Source organism: Talpa occidentalis, unplaced genomic scaffold (genome assembly GCF_014898055.3).
Source record: "Talpa occidentalis isolate TD23 unplaced genomic scaffold, MPIMG_talOcc4v2.1 talOcc4.12, whole genome shotgun sequence".
In the NCBI taxonomy this organism is placed as follows: Eukaryota; Metazoa; Chordata; class Mammalia; order Eulipotyphla; family Talpidae; genus Talpa; species Talpa occidentalis.
The window spans coordinates 31,156,039-31,177,852 of record NW_023601212.1 but is presented as its reverse complement, the minus strand read 5'-3'; the positions used below and the strand labels follow the sequence as shown (position 1 = coordinate 31,177,852).

The window sequence follows — 21,814 nt, the reverse complement described above, 5'->3', positions numbered from 1 at the left end:
CCACATCTCGGAAGGAATGTGGATGGGTGTCCATGGGGTCAAGGCATTGATACCCTTTTAAGAAGACTGAGATAAAAAAAAATGAATTAAAGAGAAGGTCTCTCTAGTATTTTTTTTACCTCTCCTTTGTAATAAAAAGTTTAGACTCAGCATGTTTGTAGATGGAAATGAAAAGTGTGCAAGAGACTGAAGACCCACCAGTGGGATAGCAAGAATCTGAAAGAGCTGGAGGGTGGGCCAAGAACAGGGAGGGATGGAGAAAGGGCAAAGTAGGGCAGGTAGGAAAGAACAGGGTCTGCTCTGAGAGGCAAGGAGAGGGCGTGGGTGAGGTTTGTACAGGGAATGCAGGAGGAAGTTCCTGGGAACAGTAAAGGAAACTCCCATAGTGAGGTTTCTGCTGACACTAGAGCACAATGAACAACCCCGTGGTTAGCTCTCATTTTAGTTCACTCTTCTTCCATTTATTTTATTTGCAGAGCAAATATACTTACTTTATACCTGCCAAGGTCAGAAGTTTTTTTTTTTTTTTTTTGTGTTGCACTTTTGGATGTATTAAGAGATAAGTATATTTTATTAATAAATATACTCCCAATCACATTGTTATTTCTGGGTGAGTTTTCTGAAATAATAATCGTCATTCATAAAATTTGGCTATAACAGAGAGCTATATTCTTGATTCTCCTGTGTACTTTTTCATGACTTGTATTTTTTTTCAGAAATATTCTGAGTTTCAGGGAAGGTTCCTTATACTGAATCTTGGGATAATCTTATCGTTGAGACTTTGGCCACTCTTCATTCTCAAACCCTTTTTGGTTTCTATTTGGTCATCCTTTAGTGGCGATCTGGGCAACCTAAACAGGAATGGAAGATATGTCTGGGGAGATTAAAAGGATAATATGGATAGTTTTAATTAATAACATGGTATTAAGGAAGGAAATGATAACAGAATCAACAACAATTTACACGATTCTCTGCTTCCTTTCATCAACAAATATTTATTAAACACCCATATGTGCTGGGCACTTTGCTGGGTGCCAGAAATACTTGGCGAATAAACCGATCTTCAGCTCCCAATGCTCTTATTGTCCAGCAGAGAGGGGGACTATTTTCAGCATTGGTATATTAATCTCAAGTTGTCATTCTTCTGGCCGAGTTGGAGGGAGCTCATATTCGTGTTTGTGGAGGCAAAGCAAGATGGATTGTGATAACATTCCCAAGGTCAGTGGTTTCTAAATGCTGATCCATAAACTGATGCTGGTCCATGAGGAAGCCCTGGGTCTGTGGAGAAATGAGAAACATAGGGAGACCTAAGTCAGGGGCAGTCACCAGGCTCCTGTCAGTCAACTACAGTCCTTCAAGCTGACTTGTGTCCCTCCCATGTTTGTGGAACAAAAAGTCACCTTTATTTTTAAGAATTAGTTATGAGGGAGGGTAGACATTTTACAAAGCAAAACAAGGTTTGCCACCTCGATATCTGTCTTGTTTTCTTTTAAATTTTGTTTGTTTATAAAACCCATAAATTTGAGAAGTTCTATTTAGAGAACTGCTGGTTATAAAAGAAATATGTATTTTTTAGGGAAAACAAAAGAATGCCTCTGTTGGCAAAATCCAAGCTGACTATTGACGATTGAGCCATTTTACCTGGTGTTAATCCAGCCTCCCACTCCCTTTGCCTGGATAGACTGTGGACCCTGCCAAGCAAATGCAATGTGAAGCTGAAGTGTATTTGATTCAATTTAATTGTTAACTGTGACCTGGCCCAGAAATGTTCTAGAGGCTTCTAAAATCATTGCTGCCTCTCCGACCCTAACCACAGGAGACTTAACTTTGGAAGACAAAATCTAAGTTCATGTCCCAAGGCAAATTAAAACAAATCACTCCCTGGTTCCTGAGAGAGGGAGAACGGCTTGAGCCTTTCAACAGAACCAAGTTGTCCCTTTAGCTCTCCGACTTTTTTTTTGTAGTATCTGAAGTGGAAATTCCAAAGAAAATTGAAAGTTGAGATTAAACTTGACTAATGACTTGTTTTTGAGAGTTTTATGACCCATTGTGGAGTGACAATGTGGGGAACATTCTAAGCGGGGCTGTAAGCTTCTAGAAACTGGGGCTCATCATCACAATAACATTTCTTCCAGAAACCCAGCATTTCAGCCTGGATTCATTCCAAGATGGCCTTAACCAAGTGCCACAGGCTGGGTAGTTTAAAACATTTTATCTTTTCACAGTTTTGGAGGCTAGAAGTTCAAGATCAAGGTATCAAGAGCCTTGATGCCTCAAACCTGCAGGGGAGATTCTCTCTCAGCCTTTTCCTGCCTTCTGGTGTTTTACCCAACATCCTGGCCTTCCTCAGCTTCAGATGTGGCACTTCAGTCTCTAGCGCAATTGTCACCTTAACTTCTTCCCTTATGTGACTCTGCCCCTGTGTCTCTTCTCCATTTCTTATAAGAACCCAGTCTGGCCTTTTGGCTTAAGGGCCCAGAATGACCTCATCTTAACTGATCATATCTACTACAATCTGATAGCCACGTAAGGTCATATTCTGACGTACTGGGGGTTAGGACTTCAACGTATCTTTTCAGGGAACACATTCAGTGCATAGAAAGTTTTCAGTGAACATGTAAATGCATGCTTTGGGGAACTAGTACCAGCTAGCACTTTGTGGATGTGGTGGATAGTGAACTGAGAAGCGTGTGCTTCCCTTAGCAGTGAATGCAGATATGTTTGTGAACATATTTTTATATATTTGCATATCACATATGCATAATAGTTAACATTGTATTTAAAATTTTGGAAGTCTTAACACATGGATTTCAAAGTAGTAATGACTGAGCTTGCACATGTTGCAGTTATCCAGGGTTTTACAATTTGTCACACGCATGAGATTTCCCCTTATTGAAAGATTCCATTTATACGGAGGAAACCGGCTTGCCATGGGACCATTTCTTCTTAAAACAATTAAGTATTCCTAAGGCTGAGAGGGCCTCAGATAGGTAAGTGGTTCTTTTTTAGGAAACAGGACTCATTCTTCCTGTAGAAGGAAGGAGGCATCTCTTTTAGGCTTGTGGCTTAGCAGCTCCCTTGAGGGGCTATTTAAAGCCTATGAAGAATTTTTACTGATTAATTAAAAAAAAAAAGTTTCTGCAAAAAAAAAAAAAATCTTCTGTCTCCCGAACTCCAGTTCTGCAAGAGAAAGAAAGGACATAAGGTCCTCACATTATTACAATCTTGACCTTTCTTGGAGAAGCTTAATGAGACAGAGGGAGAGTGTTGAGGGGTGGGGGTGGGGGGCAGTTCTCAGCATCTCTGAATGCTACTGGCTTGGAGAGTGGGGTTTGGTTTGTGTTTAGGGGAGCTGATCCTTGGCACCCAAGTCTCATGAACTTGCTCTTAGGCATGCACAGTTGCTCACATGTCATTGTACATGCCCCTCCAGTACTCAGAAGCCTGCTCTTAGGGAGCGTTTCCCTTTTTAACCCCTCCCCATTTTCTTGTCCATTTAGGTGCCTGAGAGCGGGTGATGAGCGGGTGATGATTTGTATCTCTGCTTTGACTTCAGCTAGACTAGACTAAATAGAATGTTCATGTATATCTACAAATTTTTAATTTCCTTGCAAGGTGACACCCATTTCCAATGATCTGATGCTGTCTCTTGCTCAGCCCAGTTCCTGAAATCCTGGCAGTCTTCTGAGATTAAATGCAGAGCTCTTGAATAATCTAAACCCAGCAAGAGGTCACTATCTCAGCAGCAGGCAGAGTGTTCTAGACTGTCATCTTATTAAGAGTGAAGGGAAATTTTGATTTAAAAGAAGGCCCTTAATTTTCCAACAAGGAGTGAAAGCGATAACATTTCTTCTACCTCCCCCGCCCCCCGCTGACTCACCATTTTATAGAAACTTGGCTTCTCCACGCCCCTTATTCCTTTGTGCTTGGATTTTTGTCAAAGGCTTCCACAAAGAGATGTATTTTAACAAGAAATACTTCGAAGCTGTGGAAGGGAACAAACTGGTGTGCATTTGTGAGTTTGGTAAAATAAGAACCATGCGTGCCCAGCGTGTGATGACACATATTCAGATTAGCTCACCTGCCACCCTCCAAGTCCCCTGCCTCCTACCTCTCTTTTTCCTTGACTCCCACTCTGCACCAGAGCTTTGCCTGGTGGGGCTCAAGGGGAATGGCCATGCCTTTCATGTGGCCATAGTGGGGAGGCTGGGTCAGAAGCACAAGTACAATTCCATGACAAGGAATACTGTTGAAAAGTAGAGCTTTAAAAAAATAAAATAAGTAATAACATAAATAATAGGGAAAATGTGCATCCTAATATATGTCCCCACATATAGAGCTTCATGGCTCTGGTTGCAACATATTTTACTTAGTTAATAATTTTATAAAGCACTTCTGATATTAAATAGCTGCAATTTGCATGATATTCTGAGCTGTTAGATTTTTTTTTCTTGTTGATCTACCAGCAAATTGCATTTATCTTTCACTCTTTTTTATTTTCAGTTCAAATATTCTACAACTGTTTAAATATAGACCACTTTAACTTGCCATTTATCACTTAATCTAAATATCCCAATAAGTGGTTTGGGAGTTAAGAGACTGGAGCTTCTAATCAGTGGAGAAATTATGGATTGGGTACCACTGTGAGACAGGCAGGGACTAGATAGGAATCCCTCTTGTCTCCTCAGGAATGGTCTAGGGCCTCGGAGAACTTTACCTCGATGAACACCCGGAGTGGAGAGCACAGAGGGGGCCTGGGTGGGTGTCCAACCCATGCCTGCTGCATTATTTTACTTGGTTTGCATGAGCAGTTGGTCATGGGGACTGTCCTTTCTGTTGTCATCTTCATAACCTTGCAGTTAGCATTCTGCCTGGTACAGAAGGAGTCCTCTCCTAATTTTGTGGAATGAGTCGGTGTATGAATGAATGAATGAGAAAGGCATTCTGAATTCAGTGCTGTTTATCTGTGCACCATTAACTCCAGTGTAAGGTACAATTCTGGTGGTAATATTATAATTGTTCTAGTTTCTGGAGCATTGTCACAGAGTGATGATACTGTGTAGGGGTGAGAACATCAGTTCTAGTAATTACTTTTTCTAAGCTTCCGTTTCCTCTGCTGTAAAGTGGTAACAGTGTTGTATGTGTTCAGTGAAATAATGCATGTAAAGTAGTTAGCATAGCATCAAGCAGACTGGAAGCTCTGCTCAAAAGGAAGCTAATTGATAGCATGATCATTATTATAGATGATATGATAATGTTCTCTCTTCCTACCAGTTAATCCTACTGTAGTATTTTATCTTAGTATGTTGCAAGTTCATTTACCTTCATGTTTTTGGCTTAGATTACATGAGGCAACATCATCAACCTCAGGCAAAGATCGGGGTTTTGAGATCTGAGGAGATTGGTGTTTGTGGGGTAAGTGTATGTGTGTCCCTAAAACTGTAAAACTGACTATGAGAGAACTAGTATTTTCTGGGTGCTTACCCAGTGTCAGGCTCTGGGCAGGGAGATTACATGTCATCGTCCTTTGAAACCGAGCAAACCTGGGGGGAAAGGGGGAGACCCAGTTGGTGGGTTCTCAATGCCTGCAGGACATGATTTATAATGAGACACGTGGAGAAAAACAGCAATAGTAGAGTTTCTTTACAAGAGATGTGAAAAGGGAAAGCTGAGAGGGACAGAATTTACAGGTTGACTCAGCTGGACGACATCTGTCCTACCCCTGATATGTCTGTGGTTCAGAGTCCAGAGTCCAGAGTCCAGGCAGGGACCAACTGTGGCAAGGTGGTGTCTAGCCTCCAAGGAGAGACTGGAGCTGAGCACACGCGTGGCGGTAGGGGCTCGGGGGAAATTCTGGGACTGAAGCTGCCCATATGAGGATGAGCCCAGGCCATTTTAAAGTCTTACGTTAAGACTTTAAATTCACTTTAAGGTGAATTCAACCTTGATGGTTGAGTTCTACTGTGTTAGGGTGAATGCCAAATTGGTATATTTACTTCACCAGGCAGTTTAGGATCAAATACACAGATCTTACCTAGGATACAGCCGACCTGATTCTCAGTCAACACTTCCCCAGGCTAAGGCTTCTGGAAATCTCCTCTGGTTCCTCCAAAAGCTGATGGCACAATGGAGACTGCCTGTGTATTCACCCATCCATTATGCTGCCTTGTACCTGCCATTCCAGACCTGGAATGGTCATCCTTTGGTAAGAAAAATATAAACCATTTAATCCTAGGGAAATTTTCTTTTTCCTTTTCCTGGTTATATGAAACTCCCTGAGTCCCTGTATTATTTAAATATAGGTCACTAAAATGAATTGCTTATAATGTTTTCAACCTCTCAGCCAGTGAATTCTAGTGGAATTAAACTAGAAATCACTGCAGGAGAGCACACACCTAAAAAAATAAACAGATACCTGGATATCTATTTTCAATAGGAGCCAAAAACATTGTGTTGATACTTAATATTTCTCTCCTGCAATGCTTACTACAAGGTGTCTCTAAGAATCAGAGTAACATGGAATTTCATGGCTGGAGAAGTCCTAATAGGCCATTCATCTAGTCTTCTCATTTTGCAGAGGAGCAAAGAGGTTTTTTCTTTTTCTTTTTCTTCTTCTTTTTTTTTAAAGATTTATTTATTTATGCATACAAGAACTGGGGTACAAGCCAGAGGTATGGGGTATGAGAGCATTCACTAGAGACAGAGTGGGAAACAGAACAGGTGGATCTACTGAAATGCACTGCTGAGGGGAGCAGCAGGCAAGACAGGAGATGTTGGCTATGCCATGTGGGTAGCTTCCTGGCCGGGGATCGAGCTCGAGCTCGTGCTGCTGCGGCTGCAGATAGCTTCATAGTGCTGCATCTTATTAACTCTTGTGCCACCAGGGAGGCCCAAAGAGTTTCTATTCTTTTCCCCAGCTGTGTAATATTTTTAAGTTCCCCTCATGGCATAATTCCCATCTGACTGGTTCTTATGGTATGATTCCATCCATCCATCCATCCATCCATGCATCCATCCATCCATCCATCCATCCATCCATTCATCCATCTATCTAACAAAGTAATACCAAAATAAAACCTGAAATTAAACATAAAAATTAGCAGTGTACCAAATGGCCTGCTTCTTATGTCTTTGCTATATTTCTTAACACTTCTACATTGAAAGAACCACAGACTAAGATGTGAGAATTAAATGCAGATGACTGCATTCAGGAATTCCCCAGTTTCATCTTTCATTTAAACTTTCCTTTATATTTAAGTTATACTTCATAGTTATCCACCACAAAAATAAAATGTATGAAATCACACCTTTTTCAGGTATTTTCCTTTTACTTGCTCTTTTCATTATCATGAAGAAAGTTCTGCAGGGGTGTCAAGATTTGCACAAATCCTTGTACAATATTCTCTCTTTACTAAAGTAAATGGTAGGGTGTTCTTGCTCTTACAGAAAGGTGATGCTATTAACAGGGCTTCCCAAGTTAGAGATGGTTTGCTGCTCTTAGTGTGCATATGTGATGTTGTCCACTTCTAGTATGGATTTCAGCCCCTATGTGAGCCTTTGCTTAGCCTGTTCACCTAAGCTTTTTGCCATTGCCTGAAATGGGTAGCAGGTGGGTTTAAGTGTAATCAAAGTGTTAATCATTTTTATTTTCTTTTTGGTCTAGCCATCATTGAAAAAATAGTAATGAGAAACATCAGTCTGTAGCAATGTGAACACCTGGGCTGGTTTTGGGAAAATGGAATGTCAGCATACCAGTGAGCTAGAAGTCCATGGAGCCCCCAAACCAGCTCTTCTCTTTTCTTCTGGGAGGAAACCCCTTATACTCTGAGGCTCTCTGGGGAGAGCCCTCCTCCCTGGGGAGAGTCACTTACAACTGCTCTCTGCAGAATGTGTGCTCTCATTATTCATTTCTCACTTCCCAGGGAATTTCCAGTTTGGGATTTGTTCAATGCCCATGTTTGGTGGTATCACTCAAAAGAGCATGCACTTGGAGTGTTCATTACTCAGAGATGTCTTTCCTCTTAGAAAAGTGAGCCATAGTCTTAGACATGAAGACCATTTCCAAACAAACAAAAAAAACCCACCCAAAACCATAAGTCTTTGTAGGGTCTCTGACTTGCATCTGAGCATATGTGTGCATATGTGATGTGCATATGTGATGTTGCATATGTGTGCATCACATATGCACACATATGCATATAGCTCTTACTGGCTCAAGAAGGAGGTAGGGTATGGTTGGCTTTCCAGCCACCAGTTGTCCTGGGGTGTGCAGAGAGGCACCATTTACATATACTACAGTGTCATTGAAGCCTCTAGATTGTTCAGAAATACAATTGTCAGTAGTTATGCATTTCCCATTGCATGCAAGCCACTGGGACAGACATATTCTGTTCTGAAACCTAAATTGAGTGGTGGCAAAATCTGCTGTTAGAGAAATGCATGCATTACTTTCTTTTCATTCTGTGTTAAAGGAGTGATAATCTACCCATATCTTATACAAAGCTCTTCTAGCCTATTCATGCTATTACTATATTTGAAATCTACAAATTGTCTTCTATAAAGATGGTGAATATATCCTGCTCAATACTAATCATAGTTTTGGAAACACAGTTTTTTATATGTGCATTACTTAAAAATTGTTAATCTATGGTTTTGCACTTTTTCTTGTCAATCTATAATTAAATCATATGAAAACATACTGATTTTACATCATTATAATAAAGGTGTATTCTGATATCTTTGATGACTGTGGCTCCCTCACATTCATTATTTAATTGCCAGACATTTTACTTTCAGCTCATATGGTGTTATCTAAATTAATTGTGAACTTTAATATACTTGTATCTAAAAAGGAAATCAGCTGTCTCCTCCTTAAAGAAGGCTCAGAAAGCTGAATAGACCATTTTATGTTAACAACCCAGTATCATCTCATAGTGAGGAGCAAAATCTGACTTTAGGGAATTTAGGGAAATACCCCTTTCTGCTAAAATAGCTATTCTGTCAGTTGAGTGGGGAAAGTGCTTCATTCTATGTTTTGGTGATTATATTTCTAAATTAATTTCAAGACAGCAAAGTCAGTGGGATATAAGAAGTTCTTTTCAATATGTTCTTAACATCCAGGACTCTCTACTCTGGCTGAAGAGGCTGCTGGAGATCCTTGGTTGGGCTTGGAAAGAGACACAGGAAGGGATATAATCAAAAGAAATAGCAGACACATTCAATGCCATCAATGCTAGAGAAACTTCCAATCTTACAAAAGGAAATCTATCTAGTGTACGGACTAGAGGAGATGAAAAATTAAAAAGCAGAAAAAAAAGTCACACTGTACAATGATAAAAAAATTGAGAAAAGCTTATTATAAAAAATACATACATAAATGATATTTTATGTGTTGCGTGTATGTTATGATGCAGGTATCAAATTCAGTATATATATATATATATATACACACACACACACACACACACACACTTACATTTTGTGTGCAAGGAGAATTTGATTGTTTCCATTTCATAGATGAGAGAAATGAGGTTTTGAATGATTAAAAAACTTCATCAGGACCACACAGCTAGTAAGTGGTAGAGGCAGAAGATAGAATCTTTTTTATACATCATTGATAACAGTTATTGAGGCTCAAACCTGTAATATCATATTAATCTGTACAACTCTATAGCAATACTAAGAGCAGGGCTCAGAGAGACTTTAACTTGGTCCAAATCACACTGCTAGTAAATTGCAGAGCTGGGATTGGAGCCAAGGTCATTTTAATTCCAAAACTTACGCTCTTTCCAGCACATCACATTCCACCGCCTACAAACTCCTTTCTGTTACACTAAACAGCCTTTCTAGAGAAGCAAACAATTCTTCATCTGTCCAAGGTGCAGAATCATGGTTCTTCCTTTAAGATAGACAACATAGTGAATATATCCTGAAGGCCTTTATCTGTCCAAAGATTGACAAGGAAGTCTCTGAGATGGAACTGAAATGGGATCTCTCCATTTAGACATCTCTGCCCTGAAACCTGGGGAAACTCTCCAAGATGAAAGAAGCTATTGGAATGAAATTCTCATCTAAAGCAATAGTGTATGGTGGCATGTTTTGCTTTGAAACATGATAGCTTACTAACACTGTTTATACTTTTTTTTTTTTAAAAAGATACATTTATTTATGCATACAAGAGCTAGGGTGTAGGCCAGAGGTATGTGGGTATGAGAGGATTCCCCAGAGACAGAGTGGGGAGCAGAACAGGCAGATTGACTGAAGTACACTGCTGAGGGGAGCAGCAGGTGAGACGGGAGAAGTCTTTTGAGCCATGTGAGTCACTTCCCTGGCCGGGGATCAAAACTCGTGCTGCAGTGGCTGTGGATTGCTTCATAGTGCTGTCGATTAACTCCTTGCGCCACCCAGGAGGTCTACTGCTTCTACTTTACCCAACACTTTTCCTGTCTATGGGCTATACATGTGTCTGACCTATCCAGTAGATTGAGAGTCTCGATAAGATAAGGATTGTGTTTAGTTAGATAGTCCGTACACATTTATGGGGATCTTGATATATGCCAGGTGTTGTTCTAAGTCTTGAGGATGATCTGTTGAATCAAACAGACTTGTTTTCCTATTTGCCAGTTTTAGTGGGAGATGCTAACAGGCAATAACAACATGGCATGGCAATGATTGTGATGGGAAGAAACAGTATATGGTGGGGGCACATAGAATCCAGATGCAGAGATCAGGGGGAGATTCCTGAGCCACCATCTAAAAGAAGACCAAAGGGATAGACTGAAGTTAGTCAGAAAGTTGGGACTCAAGGAAGTTGGTGAGGGCTCACAGCAGAAGGAGTAGTTTGTTTAAAGGGGTGGAAATGAGCAAGAATGTAGAGTATTCAAGAAAATTGAAAGCTGAGTCCCAATGGATCCTAGAGTGCATGGCACCAGGGAGGGCTTGAAGGAGGCCAGCCAGATCTGAGGCCCTCGCCACGTCCTGTGGGACTTGCGTAGAATAAGGTTCATATTTGTTTGTGTGTGGATTTTGTTGGTTTGTTTGGTTATGAAGGCTTGGAATTAGCTATTCCAACTTGAGATTTGATGTCTACTTTCTTTCCTTTTTTTTTTCTCTAGTGCTGCTGTCTAATTGCTATTTTGCTCCTTGGCCGGGTTGCCTCATTCTATTCCACTCCCTACCCGTTTTATAAATGGAGGTCTATTAATACTTTATTCACAGTGAAGTTGTTGGGACTAATTATCTGATGCCTGCAAAGCCATGTGAGATGATTGGCTGAGAGATGTGCCACCAAGTCTCACTGCTTCTCAAAAGCCCTGATTGCTTCCGGCACTTTCTCCCTCTGCTTTTGTGGGACTGAGGCAGCAATTTATCCCAGTGCCTGCTTTCCCAGTGTCTATTACTCACGCATCATCTGACACCTGGGAAGATTCTGGCAGCATCTCTGGAGTTCAGCCTGATTCCTCAGACAGCTCTTCACCCACAGACGGAGAGGAGAGACCTTGATCCAACCCCACTGGGAAGGATTCGATCTGCCCATATCCCACTGAATCAGCTCCACATTAAAATTGTTGTGGAAGAACAACAGATCACCTTCCCTATTTCCCAACCCTGGCTTCCCTGTCTTGTTTCAAAGTAATCAAATCCGGCTTTTTCTCATTCTCTGGGATATTACACCCTTCAATACTTGTCAGAAACAATTAATGTGAGTTCTTTTTCCTACCTGTTTTCAGAAGAAAATTAACAGTAAATATGCAGAGCTTTCTCCTGATGTTGCACTTTCTAGAGAGAGAGAAAACAGAAGGCGGTAGCAGCAGAGATAGAAAATGCCTTTCAAACTTTCAGGGCACATTTCTCTCAGAGATGAAGGATGTGACATGAGGGTGAAGATGGCAGAGATGGCTGGAGGAATCGGACTGAGAAGGAAGAAGCCTTCTTTCCTCCGCCGAAGGTCCCTCCCGTTCCTCTCCTCTTTGCCAGCTGGTCACAGAATTGCCCATCTCTTCCAGACAGTTCTCTCAAGTCATGTCATTCAACTGTCACTCTCCACTCCCACAGCATGCTTTGTACTGATTCTCTTGCTAATTCTTAAAGAACAGACCTGGACTCAAACCTCAGCCCTCCTGCTGGCTCCATGGAGGCCAGGCACTTCAGTCTTTCTGAGCTTGTTTCATTCTGTGTCAAATGAACACGAAAGCTAAACCTACAAAGGTGGTAGAAAGGAGTCTAACCAATATTCATCTTAAAGGATTTGTTGCATGCAGCAGCCATAAGAACCCTATTCTCTTAAGTACTTAGTTTACGGAATGTTTTATGCACAGTTTACAATCAATTGTGACATACTGATGACAATTATATGGCCAAGTTTATAGAGACCTTTCACAGGCATATTTTTTCTGATAATGTGTAAAAATGAACTCAGACAAATTAGGTAAAGAAGGTATTATCTTCATTTTAAAGTTGAAGAATCAGGGGCTTGTACTTTTTCTTTTTCTTTTTTAATAACTACCAGTGGTTTTATTTTATTTTTTTTTTAAGATTTATTCATTTATACAAGCACTGGGTACATTCAGAAGCGCGGGAGGGTGAGAGAATTCACCAGAGCCAGAGCAGGGAGCAGAAAAGGCAGTGGGCGGCAGGAGAGGTCTGTGCACCATGTGGGACCTTCAACCGGTGGCCGGGGATCGAACCGGAGCTGCAGAGGCTGCGGGCAGCTTCACAATCCAGTGCTCAACCGCTGCGCCACCAGGGAGGCCCAAGCTTGTACTTTTTCTAAATGTTCTTATTCATTTACCATGTGTGCTTTAGTTTATGGTGACTCAGTCTGTTCATTCACCCATGGTACCCAGGAAGATGGATATGCAGTGACCACATGGGACCTCATTGGTGAGATCAGATAAAGGCCAAAAGAAGGGCTTTCATTCCAGCAACCTGCCTATCTGAAACGGATGAATGATGATAGATGGACAGGCTCAGGTTAGCCTCCCTTTAAGACAGAACCAAGCCTCCTGCACACTTCCCTCTTGAGAATTCACTGAGAATGGCTTTGATTGCATTTGTCAGCTTCATCAAGTCCAGGAGATGAGAACATGTTTTTGTTCTTGAAATGATAGCATCCCGTTCCACATGTAATAAGTTGCAATATGGTATTTCCATCACTTGGAAGGGGTCATTTTCTTTAGCACCAATACATACTTTGGGAATTCTTTCCCTTGGTCACTACTTTGATTCTCATTTTTCTTGCTCTAACTTCCTGTTTCCCCTGCCTTCCATTCTCAACAACTCAATGGTGGGTGTTTCTTTATATTTGTCAGCATCAAAATATTAATTTTCAGTGTGATTTTAAAAATGATTTTTTTCTCCCAGCATCTAGGAGGGAAACCAGGATAAAACGCTATCTCTTCTCTATTTCGTTTTAAACATGGTATTGGAACAGCCTGTGTGATGGAATTGTTGCTGTGTCCTCCCAGAGTGAATCATGTAGAGCTTTTACAAAATGACTCCAAATGCAACTTGGAAAGCACCAAATATATGTCAGCTTTTTGGCATCTGTGTAAGAAATAAAAGAAAATATGTGACTGTGTAGTTCTGGCTTCTCTTCCTGAGTATATCTCTTCTCTCTTGTACCTCAGGAAGATCTCAAAGTCCCTATTCTGTCGTTAGGACATGTCTATGGCTAGTTGTCCATTAACAAATCAGAACCTTGGGCCTCCCTGGTGGCGCAAGGGTTAAAGACAGCACTGTCAAGCTATCGCCAGCGACTGCAGCACGAGTTCAATTCCCGGGTGGCCAGGGAGCAACCCACATGGCACAGTAGACTTCTCCTGTCTCACCCGCTGCTCCCCTCAGCAGTGTATTTCAGTAGATCTCCCTGTTCTGCTTCCCACTCTCTCTCTGGTAAATCTTCTCATCCCCCCTGCACCTCTGGCTTTCACCCCAGTTCTTGTATGCCTAAATAAATAAATCTTTTTTTTTTAAATAACAAATCAGAACCTCATAGGTGAATAAGTAGCACCTGCCCTAGCATCTTCAGAAAGAAATGATTATCCAGAGCACAGTTACAACTGGGATGTGAGTTGCTTTATATACATTGTTTAGTCCTTACAAAGAATGATATCAAATAGATCATACTATCTCCCATCATCTACATTATTTTAAAAAGTAGAAAATTAGGCTCAAAGAAATTAAGTAATTTGTTCAGGGTCACCTACATGAGTAATTTCTGATGTAAGATCCAACATTTGTTCTTTCATTTCAGATTCCATGCATTTTCCACTACATGCCCACTTTTCTATTGAATAATTTGGGAGTAACTTAAAAATGGATACCCCCTCTTTTACTTCCAGGTGTGTCAGTCTATCTTCTCCAGTTCTCTCGAGGCATTTTCCCCAGACATAAATGATCTGAAGATGCTTCATGGGCATAGGACATCTACAAGTCTGCTGTTGAATTTTTTGAGGCCAATCCTCCTACAAGTCTGAGACCCTCTCAAGTGCCTTATTGGAAGTGCTTCTTTTGCCCCCAGTGTAAGTCTGGTGGACAGAAAATCAGAGTTCAGGGCCTCCCTGGTGGCACAGGGGGTTAAGATGCAACCCATGAAGCTCTCCGTAGCCACTGCAGCATGAATTCGATCCCAAGCCAGGGAGCTACCCACATGGCACAGAAGACCTCTCCTGACTCGCCCACTGCTCCCCTCAGCAGTGTATTTCAGTCAATCTGCATGTTCTGTTCGCCACTCTGTCTCTGGTAAATCCTCTCACCCTCCACACCTCTGGCCTGTACCCCAGTGCTTGTATACATAACTAAATAAATCTTAAAAAAAAAAAGAGTTCATAAGCCAAGTAGAGTGAGCAGCCAGATTACCTATGGATGGGTTTCAGTTGTGTCAGGATAAGATTTAGAATTGTGAGAAGACTCCTGGCCTCTGGGCTCCCTCATTTTTGTTTCTCCTCTTTCATTGTGAGTCTTTATGTATCAAAGCTATGGAAAAATAATATAAATCTTTCCACTTATGTCAGGAGAACTCAAGGAAGAAGAGAATCCCTAGTTCAGATGTGTTCATAAAAGCTGAAATCTGGGAGAGAGCCATTGCTCAGGCCCATATTTCAAACCTCCTGACTCCTCACTAACTGTCTAAGAACACTGAAGACCCTCTGATGCAACAGCAAAATGCAAGTGACTCTGCCTTCTAAATCTTTCCAGAATTTGAAATTAATTTTGAATTTTTTTGTGTGTGTCTAAAGTATGGCTCTATGAGGACTGAGTATGCATTTTGAAGGAGATAAAACAAAATATTATGAAAGTTATGGGACAACCCACAAAAAGCACAAAATATCTAAAGCAATCCTGAGAGATAAAAAAGAAAATGGGGGTTTCACACTTCCCAACTTCAAACTATACAACACAGCAACCATAATAAAAACAGTATGCTATTGGAGCAGAAATAGAAACACAGACCAATGAAACAGAATAGAAAGTCCACAAATAAACCCATACAAATATGGGCAGTTAATATTTGAAAAAAGGAGCTATCATACAGTGGAGAAAGGAAAGCCTTTTTTGTGAGTAGTGTTGGGAAACCTGGGTACTCCCTCATTTCTTTGAAACTGCCAAGTGTGCTTCCATTGCCAGAATTTGCAAATGCCCTCCCTCTTCCTAGAACTCTGCTACCAAAACCCTGGCTTACTTTCACCTTTCCTTAGGGTCTTTGCTGATGCATGTAGATCAAATTGTATAGTCCATTCCTCGATCCCCTTTTCCTGGCTTATTACTGGCCAGTACATTATATATTCCTACTTCTTTATTTGCTTATTTTCTGTCATCTTTTTCATTAAAATAAACTCTATGAAAGGAGGGGGGGATTTGGCTATGTTCACATCTATATTTCTAGAACTCAGAAGATACATAATAGAGAATAGTAAATGACTAGTACTGGAAATAAATAATTTAAAATTAATACTAAGATTTAATCAATATTCAGTCAGTGAATGAATTGGGCATAAAGAGTTGATTTTGCTTCTTCATCTTATGTTATCCCTAAGAGCCTTTATATTTTGGTTTTCTCTCAGGCAAGATAAATTTTAATAATTAATATCCTTTTTTTAATATAATTTTCATTTTTTTAAACAATGGTTTCCTTTTCACTTTTCTCCTCTCATCCCTGCATCAAAGATTGAGGGGAATTAGCTCATTCCTACAAGTATATTGAGACACTTACACTCAGATGGAGACACATGGGGCCTTCCATCCCATGTATGTGTTCCCATATCTCGGATTTCAAGAAGGAGCCTCACTTTGCATGACAGAGTATTAGAGGAGAAATAAAGTGTTCAGGGTGGCAGCATTGGTGAAATGCATTGACTTTATAACCTCACTCACTACTGAGGTTCAAATCCTAGCTTGACCAGTTGCAGGCTGTGTGACTGAGTGAAAACCTCTCTGTGCTCTAGTTTCCAATTCTCATAAATTTGGATAGATAATTAACTTGGTAAATATTTGAAAATTATTTATAACCAGTTATAATACATAAAAATGTTTGTTTACAAAACAACATTAGCAGCGCACTCCCCCACCCCCCTAACACTAGCACCATAGCAAGTCATTTCCCATCATTGGGACACAATTCCCTTATCGATAAAATAGAGAAGTGGAGGAAAGCTTCAATTTTTTTCTAATTGTGATTTAATCCCCTTTCATATTCAAAGTTGAAGGTGAGGCTGTTTCAGAGCCAGGAAGACAGATTTTGTGTTTCTATTTTAATTTAATTTTCATATTACTTCTGCCCAGGCCTTGAGGTTTCAAATGGATTATCCAGATTTCCAATCTAAAGCCTGGCAGGCCCTTCTGCTTTCTCTGCACTTTTTCCCTGAAACTCACACAGGATGCTTCTGATGCCTTCTTAGAAGCCTTGAGGGTCACAGGTAGGGCGGGGGAGAGCCACAGGGTAACACAGCATCGGCTTCTTTAGCTGTTGAGGCTCCTGGCACTGCTGGGAGCAATCAGAGGGTACTAGATCCCCAGAGCTGTGGTTCTGAGCAGCGATGACATATGCATTGCAAGGGCGTTGTTGAAGTACCTCCGGGAGTTCGCAGTGACCCAGCAAATCCCCAGCACAGTGACTGGCACCGCAGCCTCTGAACAGTGCCATGAAAGAAATGAACCCAATCTTCCATGTTCACTGCGCTGCTGTTACCTCCTCAGGAAACCTGCAGAAACCTGATCATTGTAACATCTGTTGGGCCTTCACCTTCAAAGTGACAATGAATTAATTGTCACTCCCTACTGTGATGTAAAGGGAGCTCTACCTGTGACTCATATGCCCATCGGCATGAACCCCAACTTCCTACCTCCCACATTGAGCCCACTAACTCTGAAAGTGTTGAAAAAGGTGCCTATCTATGAAGCTCACCTCAGAGCAGGTCTTTCCTCCTCAGATAATTGGTTTGTTCATTCCTTCCGTGCCCCATTCACAGAAATGAAAGGATCTTTGTCACTCTATACTGACTGTGACGTCCGAGGCTTCCAAAGCTGGATGTTGTTCCAGTGGCAGGGACTGGGGCCAACTGACTGTGCCAGCCTCTCCTCATCTTTCCCATTGTGCCAATGACCCGGTCTGTGTGAGCCAGGGCAAGAGGACCTGGGGGAGAGGCTCCAGAACATATCGCTGTGTGTGGCTGTCATGCCAGCAAGAACAGAGGCACTGTACCTTGCTGAAGGACTAAACTCTCAGCAGCTGACTATTATAGTGTCTGAAATCACCTCCAGTAGCAACTCTAATGCAAATCTTTTAAAAAAATATTTATTTATGCATGCAAGAACTGGGGTACAGGCCAGAGGTATGGGGGATGAGAGGATTCACCAGAGACAGAGTGGGGAACAGAACAGGCAGACTGACTGAAATACACTGCTGAGGGCAGCAGCAGATGAGACAGGAAAGATCTGCTGCACCTCCCTGGCCCAGTATCAAACTTGTGCTGCAGTGGCTGCAGATAGCTTCCTAGTGCTGTGTCTTAACCCCTTGCACCACCAAAGGAGGCCCCTCTAATGCAAATCTAAAGGCCATGAGCTTTTCCAGCAATCAGTGGGCTTACAATCCTGACTTCGTACTTCCTAGAAGTTGTCCCAAAGGTGTTCATCTAGATTGATCTTACTGAAGAATCTCCCTGGATGAGTGAATGCATGAATGACAGCAGTCATAACAAAATTGTTACTGATATAAGAATGGGGCCAATTTAGATGTCTTTGGGCAACAATATAGGAGAAATGAGCCATGTGTTGTAACAAATGGAAGAAAGGAGAGAGGATTAGATCCCTGGGTTTGAATCTCAGTTCTGCAGCTGTCCAGCAGGGTTTGACTTCTGGAAAAATTACTACTTCTAATGGCTCAGGTACTTAGACTTCTCTGCTAGAGCAGAGAGTCAAGAGAGAGAATCTCTTACATCCTGCTGATTCAAAGAGATGTTTATTCATCCACTCCACAAACATTGATCGAGTGTGTCCATTTTTTAGAGCTTGGGATAGGTAAGGAAAGCCATTGACATATAAGAGTTACGGGAGTTTTCATTACACGGATTGGGAGAGGGGGACCTGTGGCTCCCGGTGGAAGCCTCTAAGGCATAAGCTCCAGAGGCCACAGGGACATCTACAAATAGAGCTTGCACACCCCTGGCATGTGTCCCAGGGACAAAACAACTGGCTATAACTCTGCGCCATTCTGCTGTTGGGGCCGTCTGTTTCTTTGAAACCGTGACTTTGTTTAAAAACACAGTGAAAAGGGAATCTTCCTGACAGGGTTCTGCCTTTTCTCAGGGTATTGCTCTTTCATTTAAGACCCTTAGTATCTTGTAAACTCTTGGACCCCTATTTAGGACTAACCTTTTCCTGCACATTTTTGAAGTTGTACATCATTGAGATAGAAATAAACTTACAGTGGACAGAATTCTAAATGTTATTTTTGTACCTGGTCTTGTCCACTTTGGTTACCAGAATCTTGACTTTAACAGCTAATAGGACAGTGTTGTTCTGGAGATGGCTGTTTTCAGTGTGTGAGGAGCAGATGGTTAAATACTCAGGAATTTTGCAGACCATTTTCAAATCATTTAGAAGTTCAGATTGGCCCTTGTTGAGTGTATTGACCTCACAGAAATCAGCAAATATTACAAATCAGTATTTTGGGGTTTTTTTTTCCCCCAGAGAACTGATTTATCAACCTGTCATGGGTCGAACCCACTGGTACAGGTCCTAGTTAATAGACTTTATCCAGAGAACATTTTCACAACGAATGTATATAGAAGAATCGAAGGAATACACAATAATACAGGACACTAATGTCCAAACTTCAGTCATCTTCAAATATCTCATTTTGGGGGCTCTATTTGTGTATAACCTCTACCAGTGTACTTGTTTTCTAATTTGAAGAGTTATTCATGTTTTTACTTAAATCAATTTATTTGCAAAGAATCTTTATCACTAGAAATGAGAAAAAACAATATCTCTTGTTCTAATAAATTGTAACAAATGAATAAAATTAAAATAATCTCATCCATATGCCCCCCCAAATCATCCCACCCATGGCCAGACTGTGTGCAGTAAACAAAAAAAGTTACAAAATTAGTTCCTAAGATAATCGCCAGTGTCTTTTCTCTAAAGAGTAATGATCACAAAGGGTATTTATGGTATTTTTACTAGGAGGAGGTATCCACTTCTCACATAAACATTATATACACATAGCACATATACGTTAATACGTGTGCACTTGTTACATGTAATAACTCTTCTAATCTCTGCAACAAGTCCTATAAGTCAGTTATCATTATACCCGAATGTTAGAGAGAAGGAAACTGGAACATAGGGAATTTGAATAGCTTACTTAGGTTAGTGGCAATGCCAGGTCCCTGGCCTCTTGAATTTTGCCCTCACCTCTACACTGCTTAGCTGGAATTGGCAACTCCTGTTAAAACTAAAAATACTTATAATACTAGTATTGCTCTGGTCATGCTAATCTTTGGAACATGTTGACAGCTAGTGCATAGAAATTGAAGCAGTATGTGTGTGATTAAGTTACTACAATTTGAGTCAGCTTTGGTAGAAAAATAGTAAATTTCCACTGGTAGGTGAATGGCAGAAAAAAGTAATTATAAACCATGGAATTTATACAGTCTTCTAAAAAAATAAATTGTAATGAAACCTTATAATTTGATGGGTTTTTAATGGGGTATCCTTGAATAAGAAAAACAAGATGGAGACAAAAAAATGTAGTCATCTCAGTTTTATAAAACACACGTTGGAAGTATCCTTTTTCCTGTCAGCCTTGGGTGATCTCAGTCTTGGAAAACTATGTCAGGTGAGAAATAGCACTTGTGAAATTTGTCCTTTCCCCACTGCTGCTATTCATGTTAGCTTGCCATTTGTCTTTGTTCTGTGAATTTTGGCAATATTTATTTGTTTATTAATGACGTATTTTTAATTTGCAAGAGTTCTATTTGTTTTGTTTTGTTTTTTTTTTTTGCTTTTCAATACTTTTCCGCGTACATGGCCTCTTCATTGTAAATCCTTCCTCCCTCCATCCCTCCCTCCTTTAATCCTTCTACAGATCTCTTATTTGTCTTTTTTTTTTTAAGGAATGTTTTCTCTTTTTAAAGATTTTTATTCATTTATTTATACAAGCACTGGGTACAGTCAGAGTTGCGGGAGGGTGAGAGAATTCACCAGAGCCAGAGCAGGGAGCAGAGCAGGCAGAAGGACCGAAACACACTGCTGAGGGGAGCAGCGGGCAGCAGGAGAGGTCTGCGCGCCATGTGGGACCCTCCTCCAGTGGCCGGGGAGCAGCTGGGGATCGAACCTGCGCTACAGAGGCTGCGGGCAAGTTCACAACCCAGCGCTCAACCGCTGCGCCACTGGGGAGGCCCTCTTATTTGTCTTTTAATTTCATTAAAAAAGACTCTGATTTTTATAAAGTCAAGCATATTTACTTTAAAAAAAAAAAAAAAAAACTTCTGTTTTTTTCAGCCTCAAAGAAAAAGGAAAACCAAATACACCCAAATCAAATCTTGGCTGGAAGGAGCCTCTTCTTCCTACAAGACTTGAAATGTGAACTGAGTCTCCCATTTGGCAGGCCCTGACTATCCCACATAGCACCTGTAAACCCCTTCTCCGAAAGCAGTTGCTGAAGACATCACTATGGGGGTGCTAAGCACCCCACTTGTGTGCATGCAACTCCACTCCAGCCTGCAATGCGGGAGCTCTCATGGGCCAGGGCCTCTGCATGGAGAGTGACAAGGAAGGTGGCAGAGTTGAGTTATATTAGCATATTGATGGCACAGCAACTCCTCGCATTTTATTAGCCTAATTAGATGGGTATTAGGTTATATTTAAGCTTAAATCTTCATTCTATCCTATTACCATTGTGGATTTTTAAAAATTCTACCATGCCATTGAATCAAGGTGGGTTCTTAATTTGACTTCCCTGCCTATAATTTTGTCTGTTTGCCTGCTTCTTCCTTTTTTTGAACTCAGTGTTGTACTTAATGAGCTTGTCAAGCATATAGTTAATCTAACATTCCTCATGAAGATCCCGTGGGGCCTCATGAAGCAGTGGGAAAATTACTGGTGTTCTGGCTCCCCTCTGCTTCTGCTTTCTCCAGAAAGCTCCCATGCAAATGTGCTTCCAGCTGTCCCCACGCCTATGCTCAACCTTGAAGTTGACATTTGCCTTTGGCTCCTCTCCCCCTCACCCTAGCACAATTCAGGCATGGAATACAGACCGAGAAGCCAGTGCCATCGCCAGCTCCTCCCGCTCTTCTCTGTTCAGGTTCTCTAT

General features: G+C 41.1%; 1 protein-coding gene and 1 long non-coding RNA gene across 2 annotated transcripts in view; one reads left to right on the top strand and one right to left on the bottom strand.

The window, feature by feature from the left end:
* The window catches only part of OPCML (opioid binding protein/cell adhesion molecule like), a 1,065,334-nt gene that overhangs the window by 241,289 nt on the left and 802,231 nt on the right, over positions 1-21,814 (top strand). The window lies entirely within an intron of this gene.
* LOC119240867 (uncharacterized) lies at positions 978-12,267 on the bottom strand. Its single transcript, XR_005124221.2, has 6 exons — positions 12,098-12,267; positions 11,720-11,778; positions 6,035-6,200; positions 4,112-4,262; positions 3,881-3,985; positions 978-1,278 (listed from the first exon to the last, which is right to left on the bottom strand). It is a non-coding gene; the product is annotated as an uncharacterized LOC119240867 (long non-coding RNA).